We start from the raw sequence: 20,743 nt of genomic DNA, 5'->3' as shown, positions 1-20,743 counted from the left end.
TTTTTTTTTTTTTTTTTTTTTTTTTTTTTTTTTTTTTTTTGGTCAAATTTTGACTTGTTTCAGTCAAACTAGGGCTGAAGTTGTATGAACCTTGACTTTCCCCTCACTTCATGAATTCTGGCAGTTGATGGTGCATGGCGGGCACCTCAGTCACTGCAGCTCCAAGTGTAAACAGGTGGTGTGCTCAGGGACGCCAGGGCATAAAAAGCTATTATTAAGACTGGTTTTGCATACTGTATCTTCTAAATGAAAGGGGCAGGTGTATGGCTGGTGTAAATTGACATTCTCCCATCACGTAAGGTTACGCCAATAAAGAGGGAATGAGAATCTGCCCTCACGGTGTGTATTTTTTAAAAAAATGACGGAAGCTGCTTGCGTAGTTTGTCTGTAGGTGCGTTTCTTTTATTCTCTTAGGCTCTGTCTATAGCTCACTGTTCTCTATTCATCCTTTTTTTTTTTTTTTTTTTTTTCCCCAGGTAGCCAAACTTTTCCAGTGTCTGACCTTCTCTCCTGTCTCAGGACATAGTTACATTTTTTACAATTACTTATTTTCAATTTGAGAGTAACTTCTTCCACTCCTATGCTTCCAGTTAGAGCAGCAGGACAGGATGTCTCTACTTTTCTCCCTTCCTGCCCTTCCATACGCATCCTTCTGGATTCACGCATCCTGGGAAGCTGCTTGAGCTCAAGCTCAAGTTATGACCTCATTCACATGATGCAAAAAGCCCAACACGGTCCTATGGCCTTGTGAGTTGAAAAGCGCTACATTTTTATAAGTAAAGAGTGTGGGGGAAAAGTTCAGCACAGGTTGTGCTAGGGTTTGCTGCATTTCGTGTGTTCTCCGTGTGACTAGCTAGATGCTTTGCAAATCCTGCTGTGCAAACCTGCAGTATATTTCTCTCTGTACTTCCCAGCGGGTACCATTGCACCAAACTGGATGAGCCATTCCCATTCAAAATGTCAAATTTGTGTTGCTTAATTTCCAATGAGGATGTAATATGATAGTAAAATTGTTCTGTAAAGGGTCATACACTGTTTTACTGTCAGTTTGTGAGGCTCAGACAGAAGGAAATGATCAAAACCACTCGATGCTCATTATTTATTAATTGAGTTCTGGCAGAGCTTTTCCACATTCTGGCTTTTTGTTTGTTTGTTTCTTTGTTTACAAACAAAAAAGAAAAGCACAGTTCACAAAAAAAAATGAAAAGGGAAATTTGTTAACAAAGATTTCTGACAATTAAGAAATGGCATTTTGTGGGGTTTAAGAAGAGGTGCCTTGCAGTACAGGGAGGGCAGCTTGGCATTCCAGTGTCTCTCTCTCTGTGCGTTGATCCTGAAAGGGAAGAAAGAATACTTCAGAGAACAGCAGACCATGAATCTTAGATACAGTCATGCAGTGTTACCAGAAAATAATTGTCCTGCTAAGTTCTGTGCTTGGGATATTTTAACTGCCTGTGCTTTGCTGCTAGTATGGATTTACTTTCTTTAAACAAAATCAAACAGAAAGTCCAAACCTTGCTCCATGTTTCTGTGTCTCTTCCTTGTTCCTGTTCGTATTCAGGTAAGGAACAGTATATTGAGATAACTGCATCTTTATTTACGAACTATGGCTTCTTGATTTAAGAAGTCCCAAAGCTGTTCAGAACTTAGTCTTTTGTTCAGCAGCGAATCCCGTGAGGACAGACTCTTTCAGAGATGCCATGGCCCATATGGAGATGTGCTGAAGCCTGAGGCATGAAGTTTACACTGGTGAAAAATCTGAAGGCCAGATGATTTTTTTTGTTTTCTCAGGGATTTTGAATTGACCATATTTAGGTGATTTTTTCAGAGGAATAACTTAAAACACATCTCTGATCAGCGTAACCTTTTTGCCAAATTTTCAAGCTTGTTCCAGAGCCTGAATCCATTTTAATATCTCAATGAATCAGTAAGAACAACAGCAGCAAAAGTAAATTTAATACTGTCAAAGCTGCTATGTCTGCTCTCTTTCTGCAAAAGATCTGAACCTTCTTTTGCTGAAACTTTCCCCCAAAAAATCAATCTGAGGCAGATGCTTGAATGGAAGATTATAACTAAAATATTTGTAAAAGAGTTGTAAAAGTCTAATACCAAGGCTTTGGAAGGAGATAGTTGGACAGTCTTAAGTGTCTTCAGTGTATGGTTGATAAGGGGATGGCCTTCTTCGAGCTGCTGGTCAAAGGTGTTGTCTTCACGTGGAAGCAGCTGCAGGGCTGTACCTCCCCGAGATACCCATTTCTCTGCCTTTCACTTTTCGTCTCATGATACTCTGTTGAGTGGTAGAAAAAAATGGTCCAGGAGATGCTTCTTTTCAGGTCACTTAGATCTTTCTGTTTCGGCTCTCCTTACCTTGTCTGTTTCTTTTACTTCACACATGTTTCTTTCCTCCCTTTAAATAAGAGATGAAACTTAAAAAAGCAAAATACGCCGTGAGGACTGTCGGACTTCTTCATGTTCTGGCCTTGTCCTCGTCAGTTGTGTCCCAAGGGTTCTTCAGCGTTGCCCCTCCCAGAAAATAAGAAGCTGCTGACAGTTGCTGAAGCTCCTGCTTTGCTCTGCTTTTACCCCATCAGTGGCCAGAATTGCTTTTTGGACAATGGTGGAGGTGGCGATACCCAGTGGGAGATGTTTGCAGTTCCTCATGCCCAGGGAGCCAGGTTGTGAGTCGAGGTGCTGGGTCTGGTTGGTTCCACACACAACACTACTTCTGGGCAAAACCCTGAAGTTTGGTGTCTGCGGGGAGGGAGCTTCAGCAGGGGGATGGAGAAGGAGCTGGTGTGTCCCAGCCGGGCCTCTCGGACCTGAAAGGTGCCGCAGGGTGTACCTGTGTCTGCACACTGCCTTGTTGATTTTGGCAGTGGAACCGGTCAGGGCAGAGAAAATGTTTGCTCATCAGGGTCCCCTGAGGAGAAGGAGCAGGGCTTCAGTTTTGGGCTCTGATTTACACTGCAGCTAGGAAGTCGGTGAGGACAGGGCTATCAAAAGCACTCGCAGACACGCAAGTGTCCCTGGCTTTGAGCTGGCTCCCTTAAGTGCTACTGAAAATCCCCCTCGCAGCTCCACTGTGCTTGGTTTTCTCCGGTTGAAGCTGGGAGTAGTATTTGCATACCTCCTTGGTTGTTCAGTCTAAATTAATATTTGTAGAGCACACTGTGTTCCCCGTGTTGAAAGGACTACACGAGCGCTGCTGTTTCCAGGCAGTTACATCCTATTCCTAAATGTTGTAAAACGTACTTAACCAGGACAGACAAGACTCATTGCGTTTGTTTAGAAAACCCTGCCAGCCCCTCGGTATATAGGCAAATGCATTTTTCACATAGGTGTAGTATTTATAGTAAAGAGGAAGCTCTGATCTGGTGGAAGAGTTCTGTCTCAAAGGTTGCTTTTTGTGTTCGAGCGTCATTTGTTATTCTGCTTGCCACTGCACAGTGTACTTGGAGGGGGGAATATATGGAGCTTTTTCAGGCTTTTTCCTTGCTCATAGAAGCCTTCTAATGCATGCATAAATCCTCTCACAATGCTTTTGCTTAAGCTGGGAACATAAATACAGTAGATAATTGTCTGGCAAAGCTGATTGGTATTCCCTAAATCTTGATCTTCTCCCTTGCTTATTCACACATCATCTGCACAGAAGATATTTCTGCCGTCTTCTGAACTCTTGTTTCACACAGTCCAGTGAGACGTTAAAAAATAATAATTATAAGTCTTGGCAAAACCAAATTAGAGCATTAAATGAAATCTGAAGAAAAAAAATAGATCTGAAAAAATAATTAATTCAAGCTATTAAACGCTCTTCTGCTCGGAGACTGTCAAAATTCTCCCGAAGTGCGTGAAAGAGGGAGATTTCTTCCAAGGGTTCTGCTCGCAGAGCATCTGCTGGAGATTACAGCATCGTGAAAAATAGAAGCAGCGACGGCGTCAGCGCCGATGCGCAGCTAACATCGGGGCCCGCGAGAGCACAGCGGCACGCTCCCTTGCAGGAAAACCTGGGCTCGCAGCTCTTCGTGGCCTGGATTCTGCCTGTTGTGTCACGCTGCCGTAAATCCTTAGCAGTTCCACTGGAGCGGAGGGAATTACTCCAGATTTATGCCAGTTTCAATGAAAAGAGGCTTTCTGCTGAATGGATCTGGGCAGCCACTCGCCAGGTGGAAGGGAAAGAAGTGACTCAGCGCTCGGCAGTTGTTGCTGATCGCTGCCTTTTGCCAAGTGCGGAGTCACAGGTTTTTATTTTTTTTTCTCCTCACCCCCCCCACCCTGTCTCTTTCTTTTCATCCTGGGTGAGCAGCTGCTTTGTGCACCCTGCAGAAAAGAGGAATGCATTCCCGATGGAGAAAGGAATGCCTTGTGGACCTGCCTGGGTCCTTGTCCTGAGCAAGGAGCTTGAGGGGGGAGCCAGACCACCCTCGTCAGCCCTTGTTCTCAGTGAGCATGGTGTTGAGTGCTCCTCCTTACCCCGAGGAGATAACATTTCTGCGTAACTGGTCTCACTAACACGGCAGTGGTTCCTCCCCGGAGCATCAGCAAGGGAGCAAAGTGGCAGCGCAGCAGAGCGAGGTGCAGCTCGGTGATGTCCAAGCTGCCTCCTGCATCCCCCCGCCGCCCTGCTCTGCATCCTCACCTTCACCCTCCTCCTAGCCCGGCTGTGCTGTTGTCCTGCCTCCTCCCAAATCCCGCAGGTGGCTGCGGGCCAGCACGTAGCTGGAAGGAGGGCTTCCCCTGGGGCAGACAGCGCTCCCTGGCATTTGGGAGGCACTGCCTGTAGCAGGTGCTGGCCCTTACCTCCTGCTGACAGCCTTCTGCTGGTTTCTGTGATACAGGGAGGGACAGGAGGTGAGGAAGGGTAGCCTGAGATGAAGCATTACCTGTGAAATTTGAGGTCTTGCCTTGCGGGATGTACTGGGGAGGACCAGCCAGCGCTATAATAGCGTGCTCGCCTGTCCCCGCTGGTTAACAAGCGTCCTAGGGTGAATGCGTTCAGCCAGATGAGATCTGAAGGCTGCGTGCCAGGGCACTCCAGCGAATGTGTATAGCTGCACCTGATGAGACAAAGGAAAGGGGAGGGAAAAAACATAGCTGGGTTCTAGGACAGTGTGCCCTTTGAGTATTTTGGAATACCCAACAAGGGGACACCAAGTTTAGAAATGGTGCTAAATTATTGGAAGGAAGAATGGGATTTTAAAGCTCAAGTGAGGAAGACAATAGCTTACTGGAGATTTTTGAAAAACATGGGCTGATGAACTGAAACTCCTTGAATGTTTCAGCCCATCTGTCTTGTTAGTTTCTGTGTCTTAATCATGGATTTCATGAAGTGTCTAATTTTCTTTTTTTAGCTTTCTGTCTTCCTCTTGTACAAAAGTTAAGGCAGGGAAATCATCTGAGCTGGATTTACTTTTGCATCAGAGGGAAAAGCAGTCTATAAAAAGAAGTGAGCGGTGTGTGCGCGTGTGTGCTGGGAAAGCAAGTTTGCCTGCTTTGGGTTATCAGGGCAAAATGTTCCCACCCTGACTTCTGCTGCTGTGGTGGTTATTGGGACGGCTTGGCAGCGAAGGTACAGACGCGTACCCGGTAGCTGATAGTGTTTTAGTTGTCTGGCTCCGGTCTAAACAGCATGGACTGAAATGCCGGCTCTGCTGAAGTCAACTGCAAGATTCCCTTGCTGTCCCTCCCACCGCTGCGCCTGTTCCCAGCAGCTGTCAGGATGTACTGACAAGTCCCTGCTCCCTCCTCTTGCACTTCGCGAAGTCTGCAACAGCTCTTCTGAACCAGAGGAAGACTCCCCATTTGTGGCCGGGCTGGCGGTGGGGAAAGCACAAGCAAACCCACAGAAGCATTCCCCCAGAGTCTGACCATTTTAATGGCTCCTCGGGAGGGTGATGTGTCTCCAGGCTGGTCCTGCACGGATCCATCACCATTCGTGGAGCCCAGTCAGTTTTTAGCAACAGTGGAAATTTTTCCCAAAAAAAAACCCAACCCAGCACAGATAAGGCCATGCATATTTGCAGTGTGTACTATGCAGGAGACACTGATTGACATTAATTAGGAGTGGGTGGTGTGAAAGTGTAAAAATAAAATTCCTTTCTGCCGGGTTTACTATTAGCAGTGAAGTACATGATGTAACACGCAGCGCGTGTGAGCGCGTGTGCGAGTGTGCGTGGCGAGGAGGGTGTCTATTCAGCATTCAGAACAATAGTGGGAGTGAAGCATTACAGGCTTGAATGTCAATAAAAGTCTGGAATTGCAGCCTTTTCCTTGTGAGCTCTGCACTAGAATGTTCTTCAGAGTTGTTTCTTTTCAGTTTTGAGTTCAAAATGTAGTGATAAAAAACACGTTGTGCTGCAGAATGCAACTTGTGTCAGCTTCTCTGCCTCAGCCTTGTGCTATTGTACAGACTATTTTGAGAAGTGATCAGGAGAGAGAATTCTTTTGGTGAGTTTTAGCAGCAGCAACATTTTGAAATGAAATAGATCACTGTTTAGCAAGTTGGTATTGCTTTGATTGACAATATTTCGTAATTCCTTCTCCGTATGTGTTCTGAGAGTAAGAAGCAGTGAGTAAATTCCACCGTGTTAGTGATTTGTAAAGTGTGTTATCAGATGTGGCTGGCCTTCTCTTATGAAATAAATGGACATTCACCTGTGTCACTTAAAAAACAAGCAAAACAACAACAAAAAACAAACGCCACCATATTCTTTGGATTGCAACTGCATTATGGTATCAGAGCTCCAGGACTATTGCCTATGAAATTTTGTCAGAATCTGCTTTATTTGGGTGATACTGCCAGCAGATAATCTATGGAGCTTTTAACAGCTGTCTGTCTCTGTCTGCTCTACCTGGCTGGTTATATTTATCCTTCATACAAGGAAGTCCAAAAAACATGGCCACGTCCTCAGCTAGTACTGAGCAGCCTGATTTCCCTGGTCATTAAACTGAGTTACACCCATGAGATGCGTTTCCCAGTGTTCAAAGCCTTTCAGTCCAAACTGCAAGTTTGCGTTTGGCCTTCATCGATCATAACTAAAGGACAAATCTCCTCTTAAAGTTCTGTAACGTCTCTGGAATTATGTATATTAACCTAATTTATGCTTATTTAGGTGAAATCTGAACCTGACCTCCTGCACTGAAACCCCTATTGGAATCATTGCCTAGTGATTTAATGGAAATGAGTAGTTAGTCTCTAATCATTTCCTAACAGAAAAAATTCCCTTGACTAAGTGAGTATTTCCCAGGGGGAGAGGGTGAAAGTGACAACTGGGCTGTCTTCTCTGAGTCTGCAAGGTGCTGGTTGCACATATTCCAGGCATCCTGAGCTGCAGGTGCTTGTGCTACGCCTGGGATCAAGATACAGAACTGTTACTTAGGACTTCTGGTTAAGTGTCCTTTTTTAGTACAGCATTACTTGAAGTGGATCGAGTGTCTTGGATACTTGATCTGCTAGTTAAGGGCGTCTCCTCCTCCTAGAAGGAGAACACCGAAGCTGATGCTCTGGCTTGCACCAGGTCTGACGAGCAATGGTAGTGGTGCTTTAGCATAACAGTAAGTCAAAACCGGTTCCAAAAAAAGTGTTTTACTGATGCTGATCCTTCCCCTGGCAGGCTCATGTTTTTGGGTGCTGGGTCACGTGTTGCTGAGAAGGAGCTCATGGCTTTGGCTGTGAGAGGTTGCTGACCACGGGAACGTGGAGCTAACGGTAATGATGGCAGCTATTTTCCAGGCAGCTAGGGTGTCAGGCATACAGCATAGATATGATAATGCACTATGTGTACCATGTCACAGAGATGGGAATTCACTGCTTTCTCCAAATGCCTACCAAAAGCCCCCCTTTTTAACCTACTTGTGTGTGTGTGTTGAGTGCTTTGTGTGTGGATGCTTAGGCTCACAGGCAAGATGCTCACTACGCTGACCCCGAGTGAGCTATTGGTGTGTCTGACATCTGGCACCTGGCTTGATGCGGACAGGGAAAATGTTGGAATTAACTGCAGAAGTGTAAAAAGCAGTTCACAGGTAGGCAAACGCTGAGGTTTCCCCTGCATGGGACAAGATGCTGTAGTTTAGTTAAGGAAACCACAAGGAGGTTGATTTCTGGTTTTTGGTTTTGTTTTATTTGTGACCCAAGAACCTTGTAGCCCTAAGGGTCATTTTTGGGACTACAACTGCAGCCAAAACTGGGAGTACAGCTAAGGTTTTCACATAAGTAGTACAAAAAGTACAAGTCCTACATCTTGATTTTCATACACATAAAGGTCACTTTACACTCTTGAGGCAAGTAAAAAGATCATGAACAAGGCATAAACCATCTAATTAATTTACCCTTTGGGTCCTTTTCACACTGATTGATGTATTAGGCTATCTAAACATAACATAAATCAGTAAAATGCTGTGGGAAAATACTGTGTAGGTACAGATATTTCAATGATTGGGTAGCTATTTGTGAGCTTGAATTAATTAGTTGGCCTGACATGCATTTTTTTCAGTTTTGTGGGGGTTGGACAGTTTGTGGGTAAGCAGGAGGGAAATCCTCCCTGTAAATACTTTCTAGGGATGCGTGGTTAGAGAACATGCTCGTATTAAAATTTGTGGGGAGAAAAAAGGAAAATACCATTAGAAAATCTTTTTATGATCCTCTACACCATGAACATCCTTTAAAACCAGAGCCTGTGTTTCACATTATGTTTCTCCAGTTGTCATCTTGTTTTTCAGTTCCCTGTTATAAAACAGAACATCAAATTATTTTTAACACAACGTATAGGGACATTGCTTAAAATAGTTTTTAATCAGCTAGACTGAGTCAAGGCTGCATTGGTAGGTGCTTTCCTATTAGTGTTTATAGAACAAAACACTGTTTGCACAGCTCAAATGCTTTTCGTGTCAGTGCTCATCACGTTTGTTTGCAGCCTGAGAAAACATCACATCAGATTTCATCTTAAAACTATTCTCCTTTCTAATGATCATTGATTGTATTTCAGAAACATGGTGATACTGCAAATGTTAAGGTAACTACAGCCATAAAATTAAAACAGAGCTGCTATTATTGTTTTTGAAGTGTGCCTAAAACAGTGATTTTTCAAGTGTAGTTTTTGCCAGAATTTCATTGTCTATGTTAAATTCAAAGTTAGCTGCTTCCTTCATCTTCCACCTCCAGTTCTAGTTGTCTGTTTCTCAAAGAGCAGAGTACAGCAATGTAGGATTTGATTTCCAAGGACTGCCTAGGAAGTCTGTGTGCAGCACATCAGCACCCTCCTGAGCATCTCGGCCTTTCCTGGGCCTGACCCCCAGTGCTTCCCTCAGATGGGGACATGGTGGTGTCTCCATCACTCAGGTGGCAGAATCAAGAGCAAAGGTATGTTCATGTGCTGGCTCAACCTGGCAGGGAGCTGAGGCAACATTTCCCCAGTCCCATCCCAGGGCCCTCGACGCTGCCTCATCCTTGCTCTGTTCTGAAGGGTGAGGACTTGGCATGGGTTTAAAACTGAGCAAAAGCTGTAGGCGTGCTCCTTGATGCCATCAGCTCGCACTGAAACTTCTTCCATCGTGAGAGGATCCTGTGGAGTTGCTGACACAATTCGTCCAGGAATTTTTCTTTGCTGGAGTGTGAAACCGGTGATATTGTTTCCCCTTTGTGGGGATGTTTTTCGCTGTGTGCATCAGTGATGCTGTGGTGGGCGTGTTGATTTTTTTCAGGCTGGGATTCTGAGCTGTGCTTTTCATTTTTCACTCGCCCTTAAATAGTAAACCAGTGTTTTGTAACACCAGTATTTTCAAATCCTGTGATCACTGAGGTTGCCAAATGATTATTTACTGGGAGTAGAGGTTTTTTATCTTACAATCTTTGTGCTAAATCAGAAGGAATGGTGCTTCAGGATTTTTTAAAATAGAAAAAAATGTTAATTTCTTGACATTCCAAGACACATATACACTGTTGAAAGTCAAAAGACCATTTGCTTCAAGGCAGTGCATAATGATCTCACTTGTTATTATGTGGTCTGCACAGGCTACTCTCAAGACGTGTAGGATTTCTTCCTCTCTAATGTTTCTGCATCAGTGTAATAGATCTGAATACTCCATAGATATTTGGCCATCTGGTTCTCTTAATTCCGATGAATTTACCAGCAGAAAAAGTAATCTATTATGCCTTCTAAATATAGTCCTTTTTCCGTGAGTGAAAATTGAATCACATATTCTGTGGAAGACTGATATTCCCTAGTTTTCCTTTGTTGCATTTTGAGTGTTTTTAGGAAAAATAAATCCTTCATTTCTTAGTGTGGGTACTTATATTTTTAATTTCTCTTCTTTTGCTGTCATTTTGGGATCCAGACGTTCTCCAGTCCGCAAAACAAGTAAAGGTATTAGCAACCCCTTTTGTTCTCCGGATTATAGTAAAAGCGAAGGCCTTGAAATGCCGTAGGTGGAGAGGAAGGCGGTGCAAAAAGAAAGCTAGCCTGCTGAAGAGGAATGGTTTAAAATAGAAATTTGAGGCACTTCCGTCATAAATCCCAAGTGTAGTAAAGCTCCTTGGGATTGGCTTTTGATCGTGAAATTGGATTTCTAGTCTGGAGGCTTCCGCTAGCACGGTGTCCTGCGTCTCAGGGTCAGCCTGAGCAGCTTTGGTTGCCCTTCCAGAGCAGTGGAGGCTTGCGTGGGGGGATTCAGACCTTGCAGTGAGTCTGACCGGGGCTCTCAGCAAGGGAATGTCAGTGCCACCACCTCCTCGGTGCCATTCAGAAAAAGTGATAGTCATAATAACAAGAAGAGGGACCAGCGCTGTATCTGCTGACCATTTCTGGTTTTGCCAGCCCAATAAATAGGTCAGGAGGGCACCCTGAATGTCTGTGGCAAGCGGAGGGCTGTGAGGAGCATTTCCCAGGCACTGAGCTGCGATAGGGCTGAGCCACAGGCTGAGGCTGGTAGTATTTCTCAACAGAATGGAAAAGCTTAAATCCAGTTGGAGGCCAGCCTGTGGGGTGGCGCGGCCGAGCTGTCAGCACGACGCCAGCAAAGCCCTGCCACAGCCAGCAATGGCGATGTGCTGCACGGCCTGCCTGAGGCACCGCGGCCTGCGGGGGGGCCGTGAGGTGGTGGGCCCCAGGGGTGGTGGGCCCGTGAGGCGGTGGGCCTGCAGATGGTGGGCCCCAGGGGTGGTAGGCCCACGAGGTGAGGGTGAAGGAGAGGGCAAGGTGAGGGGTGTGCCAGCCCGCACCATCCGCCTGGAGGAGCGGAGTCCCTGAGGTGAATTTCCCCGGTGACCTGGTGGGTTGCAGGTTGGGGAGGGGAGGTGTAACCCATTTGTCTCAGCCCTCGTTTTGCTTCTTGCTGGTGCCAGCAGCCCCGCGGGTGGCACGTGAGCTGCTGCCGGGGGCTGCTTGTGGCAGGGGGAGCAGAGCCCGCGCTGCTCGAGATGCTTTCCCTGCGTGTGCCTGGAGCAGCACGGGCAGGCTTCTAGGTCGGCTCTGCCTTTGCCAAACAGAAGGTTACTACAGCGCAGTGTCATTCATGGGGTAGTAAAGGGAAATAAAAGGCAACAATGTTCGCAGGATGGCAGAACTGTTGACTCGTTCAGACCCCGTGGGGGTAAATGGTTAAAGAAATTTACAGCTGGTTCACTAGGGACACGCAGCTTCAGCTGGGGATTTCTACTCTTGAGATAAAATCTGAAGTAGAAAGACATCAAACTGCAAACAATTCAGAGGTTTTTCTTCCACCATCACAATTCTCTTTTTTGTTTTCTGTCCTCTCATGTCAGTATCTAAAAGTTAGTTGTGGTAAGCCTGGGAGTCAGAGAGCTTGTTTGTGGCACAAGGAGAACAAACAGGCAGCATTTCTCTGGGTTCAGTGAGCTCGGAGGAAGGAAAGAAGTCAAACTTGCTGCTGCAAAATGTTACTGGAAAGTTACTTCATAAAGCCTTACCTAAGTAAGGTCCCATGAACCTGAAAAACTTTTCTGTGTGACTGAATTAACCGTGCTAAGGTTGTGTGTGTGCAGGGACAGTGCGGTCTGGCAGGGCTGTACCAGAGGCTCTGACCATGACTGTAAAATTACCTTGTTCGTACAGTGAAATCCATCACGCTTCATAAACCTGTCATGACATTATTGTGTCATGATATGACACTCTCTGCAGTGGAGGCAGGAGCTAAAGCAGAACCTCACTCAAAAAATCTCCCTTCTGGGAAGGGAGGTGATGAGTTTGAAATGATTTTTGACTGACGGTTGTAGTGCGATTTGCATCCGTATTTTCAACGTCTATGAAACGTGTTACAATGATGATTCTTAAAAAAAACAACAAATCTTATTCCTCATAGTACACAGACACTGCCCTAGAATTTTCCTTGTTATCTGTTTTTGGATCCTGTTGTGTTGGCAGTATGGTACAAGCTATAGCTGGCACCCACATCATACAGTGCTAGGCTTTGTGTAAAAATACACGAGAGTGAATGTGGGCCGGGCCGTAGCCTCTGCAGTTGCTCTATTTGTAGCACAGCTCCTTCATCTTTTCATTTAGGGTATTTGGACAGATTTTAGCAAACCTGGCTTAAGGTCTGAAGTGCCAACCAGCACTGTATCAAAGCACTTAGTATGTTATGAAAGGAACTTGCTTATGCAGCACAAGTTATGTATAGCTAGCTATTTTGTTTGACTGACATAAGGAAAAGGTATTCGGAAAGCACTTGAAAAATCCACAGATTTCTATTCCATGTCAAAATGTGGTATTTTTTAATCTCACCGTGAAAGCTTGTATCCATGAAAGCCTACATCTTCTCTCTTTTAGGGAATACCTGTAACCTGAGGGCCAGTATGACCAGTTGTTTTCACTCTGTGTAGACGTTGGAGGACAAAAGACCGTTCACGGGTATGGTCTTTTCACTCGTGTTTAGTGCAGAGGGCCCACTGTTAGTAGTGTGTTGAAGTTCTTCAGGGAAGAGTGATAGAAGGTTTCAGTGGCTGGGTGAAACCCACAGAGAGTCACCAACCCCAACTCTTGCTAAATAAGACAAAAACGTTTTAAGGAATAATCTGGGTTTTATCCTACCTAAACACTTGACTTGAAATACTAGAGAAAATAGAAGTGGATTTTCTCCCTCCTAAATGCAAAAGAGCTATTGGAAATGTTTTTAAACAGGCAAATTACAGATTCAAAAATACATATAGCTAATTTATAACAGACAAGACATGCTTATTTCCTTGCTCCTTCGCTTTAGAGACATTGTAGTTAGTATGTTTTCCAAGGCCATAAGACACGTAGACACTAAACAGAGAACAGTGGAAAGTAGAGGACTAACAGCAGTGGTGGCAGAAACACCACTTAGCTTCTTATTAAATAAAAACTGTTTGGCTTCCAGAGTCTTAACTTGCTACGGTTATTTAATCTAGCTTGCCCAACCTTTGTCCTTAAAACATTTGTTTCTCTGAAAGATGCAAAGAATTTTTTATTTTATTTTTTTTTTGCCAGAGCATTTTATTGGTTTGGATAATAACCCCTTTTTTCCATCATTTTTGTTCAACACATGAAATAAAACTGTTTCAGATTGAGGCTTGGCCCTCATTAATTGGAGTTATAGGAAGCAGAAAAAGGGAGTGCTAACAGTTTGCCTTCAAATAAATCACAATTAATTGCACGTAGAAATGCACTGAGCTCATTTGAATATGCTTAACAAGCCTTTACTGACTACCACCAGTTTCTGCTGTTAGAGAGTAAAACTGAGAGTAAGTGTGGCGTCAATACCGATTTGAATACAGGCTTGGTCCTGCTTTCACTGCTAGAAAGCACAAGCAGTAGTTCTGCTGAACTCTGCTGTGAACAGCAGGAAAGAGCCATCAGCGAGAGCAGACCGCATCCCGAAACAGGGCATCTTCTGTGCCCAGCGTGGGCACAGCTTGCGTTCCCCAACAACAGTGAGCACTGAATTCTGGTTTTGCAAGGAGGATTCTGCTTTATTCACCTTCATTTCCCCATGGAGTGCATTTTTCTCTGTGCTCTCCTTGAGAACAGGCCTTTTGCAGTCCTCTAACCATTGCACCAAAGACCTTCACAGTGGTATTTGGCCTTATTTGAGTTTTTAGTTGCCATCAGTGCAGCCTGCATGGTACGCCTTTCTGTGCGGTTGAGCACATTTATTATAGTTTTTCTGTCTGTGCCCTGTCACACTTGGGACTTCGGGGTGGCCTGGTCATTTTGCAAGGCAAATTCTTGCTCACAGCAGCCACTGTGCAGTTCTGCTTTCTCCAGGGCCTTTCCCTCATAAGTCACCCTCACCGCATCGGCAAGCAGAAGGCACTTGTTTGGAGAGCCAGGGGAAATAAAGGGGTGAAGAGGATAATTTCCACGCTTCAAGCTGCTATCACCGAGTGAACATTACCACACCTGCTGCATCGGCCATCAGTTAAGCTTTACTCTTCATCATCTTCATCAGGGTGTTCAGCGTTTGGAGGTGAAGGCTGACCTGAGTGAGGAGGTTGCAACTTGCTGAGGTGCACCAGGGTGAAACCCTCACTGAAGAGTGGCTGCCAGAGGAGCACAGCTCCCTGACCTCATTAGAGAAAAGTGTCCCCAGAGGACAGTTTCTCTGGCTTTGGTGTGCTGTGCAGGGTCTTTCTTTAACCAAGGTCTGTGGTTAAGACAGCCTTCTTTTACAGCTGTGCCATACTTCACAGCTAAGGAAGAAGAGCCTTCCTCTAGCAGTTTGACATAGCCAAGGTCCAGGAAGCCCTGAAAATTCTCTGTACTTGTGTTGCTGCCAACTCGCAGTCTCATTTGGGGGCAATACATTTAACCACTCTGTGCTTCTTTTTCTCTTATGCTGCAGGCTTTGCCCCCACTTCCTTACATATGGGAAGGCTTCTCCTGGGAGTCAGCTGGGAGGTATTTTCCATGCTCCGTTTTGAAGCAGGGCAGCCTGAAGATCTGCTTTTATGCTGATGGAGGTGCCTTCTTTTCTGAAATCATGTAATAGAAAGGTCCTGTGAGCCTGACGCTTATCTTGGCAAGAAGGGGTGTCAACCCATCTGTCCTGAATACTGATTCCAGTTAGTTTTTACAAATTTAATCTCTGCCTTTGACTATGACATTTTTTATGTTCTGCCTTCTAAAAGAAAGGCAAAGGTGATACTTTATTCTGCTATAAGCTCCTTGGATACCTGACACCTTTTTTTCTGATTTTTGGTCTTAGTTAAAAGCAAACAAACAAAAAAACAAACACCAAAACCAGGGCCTGTTATTAAAAACAGATTATCAGCAGAGAAACAGAGCAGCGGGATGGATAACCACAGCATCTGGGAGAGAAGCTGGAAAGCCATGGAACTTGGGAAAGAGCTGCAGGTTGAAGGATGGGTTGGGAAGATAGGGGAGATGGGAACAAGTACTGCAGGAGAGGGAGAGAGAGTACAAGATGGCTGAAAAGGCCGGTTAGGAAGGAACAAGAGGAGAGAGTGGAAAGTAAGTGTACCAGGAGGTGCTGGTGGTGTGTTGAGGAACAGGAGGCTCCTTAGTTGTGTATAATACTTGAGCAGCGTAGAAGATGGGAGTTTATTTTTGAAAATGGGCTAGTAAGAGCTCAGGCTTTTATACCTTACCTCTGTGGGAGCTGGGTGGCTGCAGAGCAAAGAGTTCTGCCAGAGGAGACATAAACCAGTTGTTGGAAAGCCCTTGTCTTTCCCTCTTACGCAGTCGAGCAGTTGCAAAGCAATGGGAACATTCAGCGATGTACGCAATTCCTGTCCCGACCGTTGTCCCACCCCATCCTGTTCAGTTTTCTTAACCTTAGCTAGCTGCTGCTCCAGCAGTAAAATACAAATACTGTCATCCTTGCTGCTGGGAAAAGTGATGGCATTTTAAAGAGTGCTTTAAACAAATCCAATGGTGAGGTACTTCAGGGTGAGCGTTGGATTTTTAGTTTGGTCCTTCTATTTCTTTTAATTCCTCCTCCCAGTCGTGCTTATGCAGATTGTCTTCTTCAGGTGAACACAATCTTGGTTAAAAACAATATCCAATTCTTTTTCTCCTTCAGTTTCTTCAATTATCAAATTGACTTAGTAGGGGCACATTTTAAAAGGAAAAGGTCTTTTTTTCTTAGATTTTTTTGGGGTATCTGAGACTTAGGTATCTCATTAGCAATTAAGAAAAAGCTTATTTTTTCTTAACTCTGTTGTGCTTCTTTTTGTGCTGTACTTACATCTCCTTTCAGCCCTTCTCATCTAACAACTTTTCATGAAATCCAGCTTAATTTAATTTTAGCTGCAAGTTTTTGCATTGCTGTTCTAATCTTAGTCCTTTCTAAAAGAAAGGCAAATTACAGAAACAACACTTGTGAGATACAAACTTCTAGATGATGATACCAATTTGCTTTTCACAGTTAGGCACAATAAATTACTTCTCATTGCAGGTAAAATTTGCTGCACTGACATGTTTCCTCCTCCACAGAACACAGCTGGGTTCTGAGACAGCGATAAAGAGCTAGCAGTCATGAAACTGAAGTAGCATTTAACTTTTTATTTAACTTCATATTTATCCACTTGATAAACTACATGGTAAGCTGTATGGACGGGTTATTTTCATCTTGTATTTTAATTTCATCTTACCTGTGAGGAATGTGCACTTAGCTTTGTGCCGAACTTTCCCATGGAGCATGATATAATACCCCCCCCATAAATAAATAAATAAATAAATAAGACCCCAGAATGCTACAGGCCTTGCTTTTTCAAAATTCCTCATGTGGAAAAAATAGAAGAGCTTTTCTGTGTAGAGAATGAGGAAGGAAATCTCTTGAGTTGACTACATTTTTAACAAAGCAGATTTTATTTTTTATGGCCTATTTCATTCTCATTCCATCTTAATTTCATCAATCAATGGAGTTATTTCAGCATAAAACTGGCACAGGGGATGGTAGAGTTAGCCTCTCTGTGTGTAATTATTCTCTATTCTGTAAAGTTAAAAAGTACCTTCTGGAGCAGCGCTTCCCTATTAAACCAGCTGTAAATGTGACCTGAGTAAGGCATTGAACACTTTGAACTTGAAGTACTTCAACAAACAAACAAACCAACAACACTGAAAGTAATTTTTTGTTATTGCAAATACACCAAGGATTTATAACAACAGAAAGGGACTAATGCCCTTACCCTGTAATGAGCCCCACCGAGGCAGACCTTGCATTGCTAATTACTCCAAAGGATGTGAGTTTTCCTGCCTCTTGGTGAGAAGCACACAGGAGTGGGTCCTACCAGGAAAATGCCGTTATTAGGAACTACCTTCTACCTTGCCCTAATCTGATGCAAAAAACCTCTTCGCTGAGATGTGCTCCTTGTGGTTGCCTTTTTGATGCTATGATTTTTCTGCTCTCGTTAAAGATGACCGCTGTGTGACTGTGTGTGTACAGGGAGAAGAGTGAGTGATGAGCAGTAAATACATCCACTGTGTGTATGTGACGGTAAAGCTCTGCCTGAGGACAAGAAGGTGATCTGTCCTTAAGGTTATGGAGTTACACTCTGCAAAATCAAGTGTTTTAAAAATCAGCATTGAAAATGGCCTTGCCCTTACAGACATTTCAGGACGCGCAGCTACAGCATATGTATTTGTAAGATTCAGCATGTGATTTGTGCCTTAGAAACCTCATATAATTTCCATGCTGATGCTGGGGTCTCGTCTGCATTTCACAACTGTGTCTGTTAAGGTCAGAGCCATTGAATCTGGTTAGTCCTGGCCTGATTTCCAGAGCAGGCAAGTCATCTGCAACCCTTCACATTACTTTAATGGGCCTCTGGGTGCACGCAGCACTACTGTGAAGGAGGCCAGCTATGTAGGTCCTGAAGTATGGATTGGTACCTAATTTAATGTATCCAGGGGTGAAAATGTCGGCTTGGTGTTCTCTCTCCCTGGGACTCCTATTCCGAGTATTGCTCTTTGTATTTGAGACAGGAACTGTCATTTGCTGTATGCCTGTACAGGAGCCAAGTAGGTCAGTGCCTCTCGGTACTACTGTACATTACCTCTTCCCCCGCGTGTGAGTTACCACCTTTCACTGAACCTTACTACAGGTGTTTTTGCTAAAGTATTTTAGTGGGGCTCTGCTCGGTCTACTCTTGTCCTAAGGCTGTTCAAAACCCTGGATGAGCAAAGGTGGGTAGAGCAAGCTCCAGCTCTTTAACGGTTTCCTGTACATGGGAATCAAGGCATTGCCCCTTCCAGAAGACCTCAGCCAGAAAAGGCACAATTGCAAATGCACCCAAGAGACAGACTCTGGGCCTAAGCTGCACATAGACCTCCTGCAACCAAGGCTGATTTGTGGTTCAGCCTAGCTCTTATTTTGCTCAATTTCATTCTTAAGTGGCTCATCTTTATCCTCTTTTTCCCAGACCTTCTGCTGAACCGATCTCTTCACTCTGAATGTGTCGTGTTACGCTCCCAAAGCAGCTGTAGGGGAGGGAACGACCCAGCGGCTGTCCATTTGCACATCTTGCACTGGGACACCTTAGCTTGCCGCCTGCGTCTGCCAGGTCTGTTTCAAGGCAAAGGAAACTAAAATAGCTTAAAACACTTATCACTGTTGGAGGTGAACACGTGGCTGCGCCTCAAACTGAACCGCCACCAAAAGCTTACTGAAATAACATGTGGTCTGCTGCCATCTGCTTACACCTCTTGCTCCCACCCTCCGTTGCTCTTGTCACTTCAGGCTGCTGCAAGCTCTTCAAACCAAAGGCTGTTGTGTCTTTGCAAAGGGTATGCTGCTGTGGCACCTTCTCCACCCCATCTTGCTTAGCGCTCAGTTCCCACTGTGATACAAATAACAGTAATAGAGTTGATAGTTTTATAATGTGGTCTTAATGGGGATGTGGGTTGGACTGAACAGGAGTGTCATTTTTGTGGTGTCTGCCCAGTTGTAACTCATCCCTAACATGGATTTGTTGACAATACTCAGATCTCAGGTATTGATCGATGATGTCAGTGCCCTATACTAGGACAGATGATGTAATTCTTACCAAGTTACTGAAGACAGTGACCTTGAGACAGATCAGATGGTTGAGCAGCATAGATGGGTCACTGATTACAGACTGTCCTTGTTTTAAAGCTGAACTGTCATCTGTTAATTATTAGGGAGGAGTAACTATCACAAAATGCCACTGTGTCACAAAAGATGCAGAGTTTATTGACTTTTACTGGTATTTACATACTCTTGTTTTGACAGGTGACTTCTGATGGTTTTGCTGCCTTGTTGCTTTGACTGTCATTACAATTTAAGTTGGAGTAGCCTAAAAGCTGGCTTTTGTGAGCCCAAGCAAATTGTTTGTTTCTGATAACAAGTCACATTAAAAAAAAAAAAAAAGTAAAACAGAAGTTGCTGTGATATGAAAAAAAAATAAATAAATGGGAAAAACAGATATGGCACAGCTCTGCCAATGGGGAAACCTGCATCTTCCCTGCCCCCCAGCTACAGGTGGCTTGCATCTACATTAGAATAAGAGGTAGCATCACTTTTCATTCGAATACTTGACAGAAGAAAAAATGTGATAAGCATCAACCAGCTTTTGCTGTTAGATAAACAGTAGGCAGAACTGTAGAAAGGTCATGGAGGAAAAAGAATTAAAACCACTTGCTATGATTGCTAATAACATGGCTGAGAAAAAGGCATATTTTTATCTCAGTGGAAACAAGCTCTGAGGCACCCCAGAGCAAGCATAAGAAACAGTTATGACAGGCGTGGATCCCAGAAAGAAGGAATAGAGAGGATTGAAAAGACAAATGATTGAAAAGCTATTTTTGGTTCTACTGTTGGTATTTTCTTCTTAACAACTAATGCATTTCTGGCCTAGCATTTGCTGTTTAGTGTCAGGATTTGGGTTGGTTTTTTTTTGTTCCTCTCTCCTTAGTATACTGGCACATTTGCAAGATTAGTATTTAACTGAGGAACGTGCCAAAGACTTCTCCTTAAGCAGATCCGTACTGGAAGCAGTGATAGAAGTTAATCATTTGTATGAATTTGTGATCTAATAAAGACTATGAAAGACTGATAAGATTAATTAATTGCTGCAATTAATTGATCTTAGGAAATTCGAGACATATAGACACCTCGGTAGGATTCTGTATTTTCCACTTCTTTTTGTGGCCAAAGTTTCTCTGGTAGCTTGTGTTTGAAGCTAATGAGTAATATGGACTAGAATTTCTCGTTCTGAGTTCTGCGAATGTGTGCTTTGTATTGTTGAAATACATTTCACTATTTTGTGGACTTTTCAGGTCTTCTCCTACAGTGTTTGCCTATGGATATTGCTGCACGATGCCTGGAGACTCCTAATGTGCAAGATCCTAGAGACTGTTAAAAGCAGTTAAGATGTGAAAATCTGTCCAGTTCTTTATGTGCAAAGGGCGTTGAAATCCTTCGGTCTGTGTCTTAGTGAGAATTTCAGGTTTCAGTGGGATGAAATAAGAACTTTTATGGACGTGTTCCCTTCAACAATACTTCTTAAGTATGCAATAAATCTAGATGTGTATAATTGAAATTGTGGGAAAATCATGAAAACAAGGAAATTATTTTAATCATTTAGTGCCAAAGTAAACACAAACCTGTCTGTCTCACTCTCTGGCCCAGAGATTAAGCATGTGGCTTCATTTTTAAGAAAGTGGTGCAACCACTTCAAAAATTAAGTTTCTTTGGGAGGTGGAGACTCCTGTTGAGTAGAGAAGCATTCTTCACTGAGCTGTGAGCCTGATTACTGAGTGCTCGGCTCTCCTTTCTGTTTTTATTCCCA

General features: G+C 44.0%; 1 protein-coding gene across 8 annotated transcripts in view; it reads left to right on the top strand.

Moving 5' to 3' along the window:
• The window catches only part of ATXN1 (ataxin 1), a 210,325-nt gene that overhangs the window by 79,808 nt on the left and 109,774 nt on the right, over positions 1–20,743 (top strand). The window contains exon 5 of one of the 8 annotated variants that reach the window (XM_035316751.1): positions 18,356–18,496. The exons of the other annotated variants lie outside the window; for them this stretch is intronic. The gene's annotated coding sequence lies outside the window, so the exon portion shown is untranslated. The remainder of the gene's footprint in view (positions 1–18,355; positions 18,497–20,743) is intronic. 8 annotated transcript variants of the gene reach the window in all.

This window comes from Oxyura jamaicensis, chromosome 2 (genome assembly GCF_011077185.1).
Source record: "Oxyura jamaicensis isolate SHBP4307 breed ruddy duck chromosome 2, BPBGC_Ojam_1.0, whole genome shotgun sequence".
NCBI lineage: Eukaryota > Metazoa > Chordata > Aves > Anseriformes > Anatidae > Oxyura > Oxyura jamaicensis.
The sequence above is the reverse complement of the archived record's forward strand: the minus strand, read 5'-3'. Positions and strand labels throughout refer to the sequence as shown.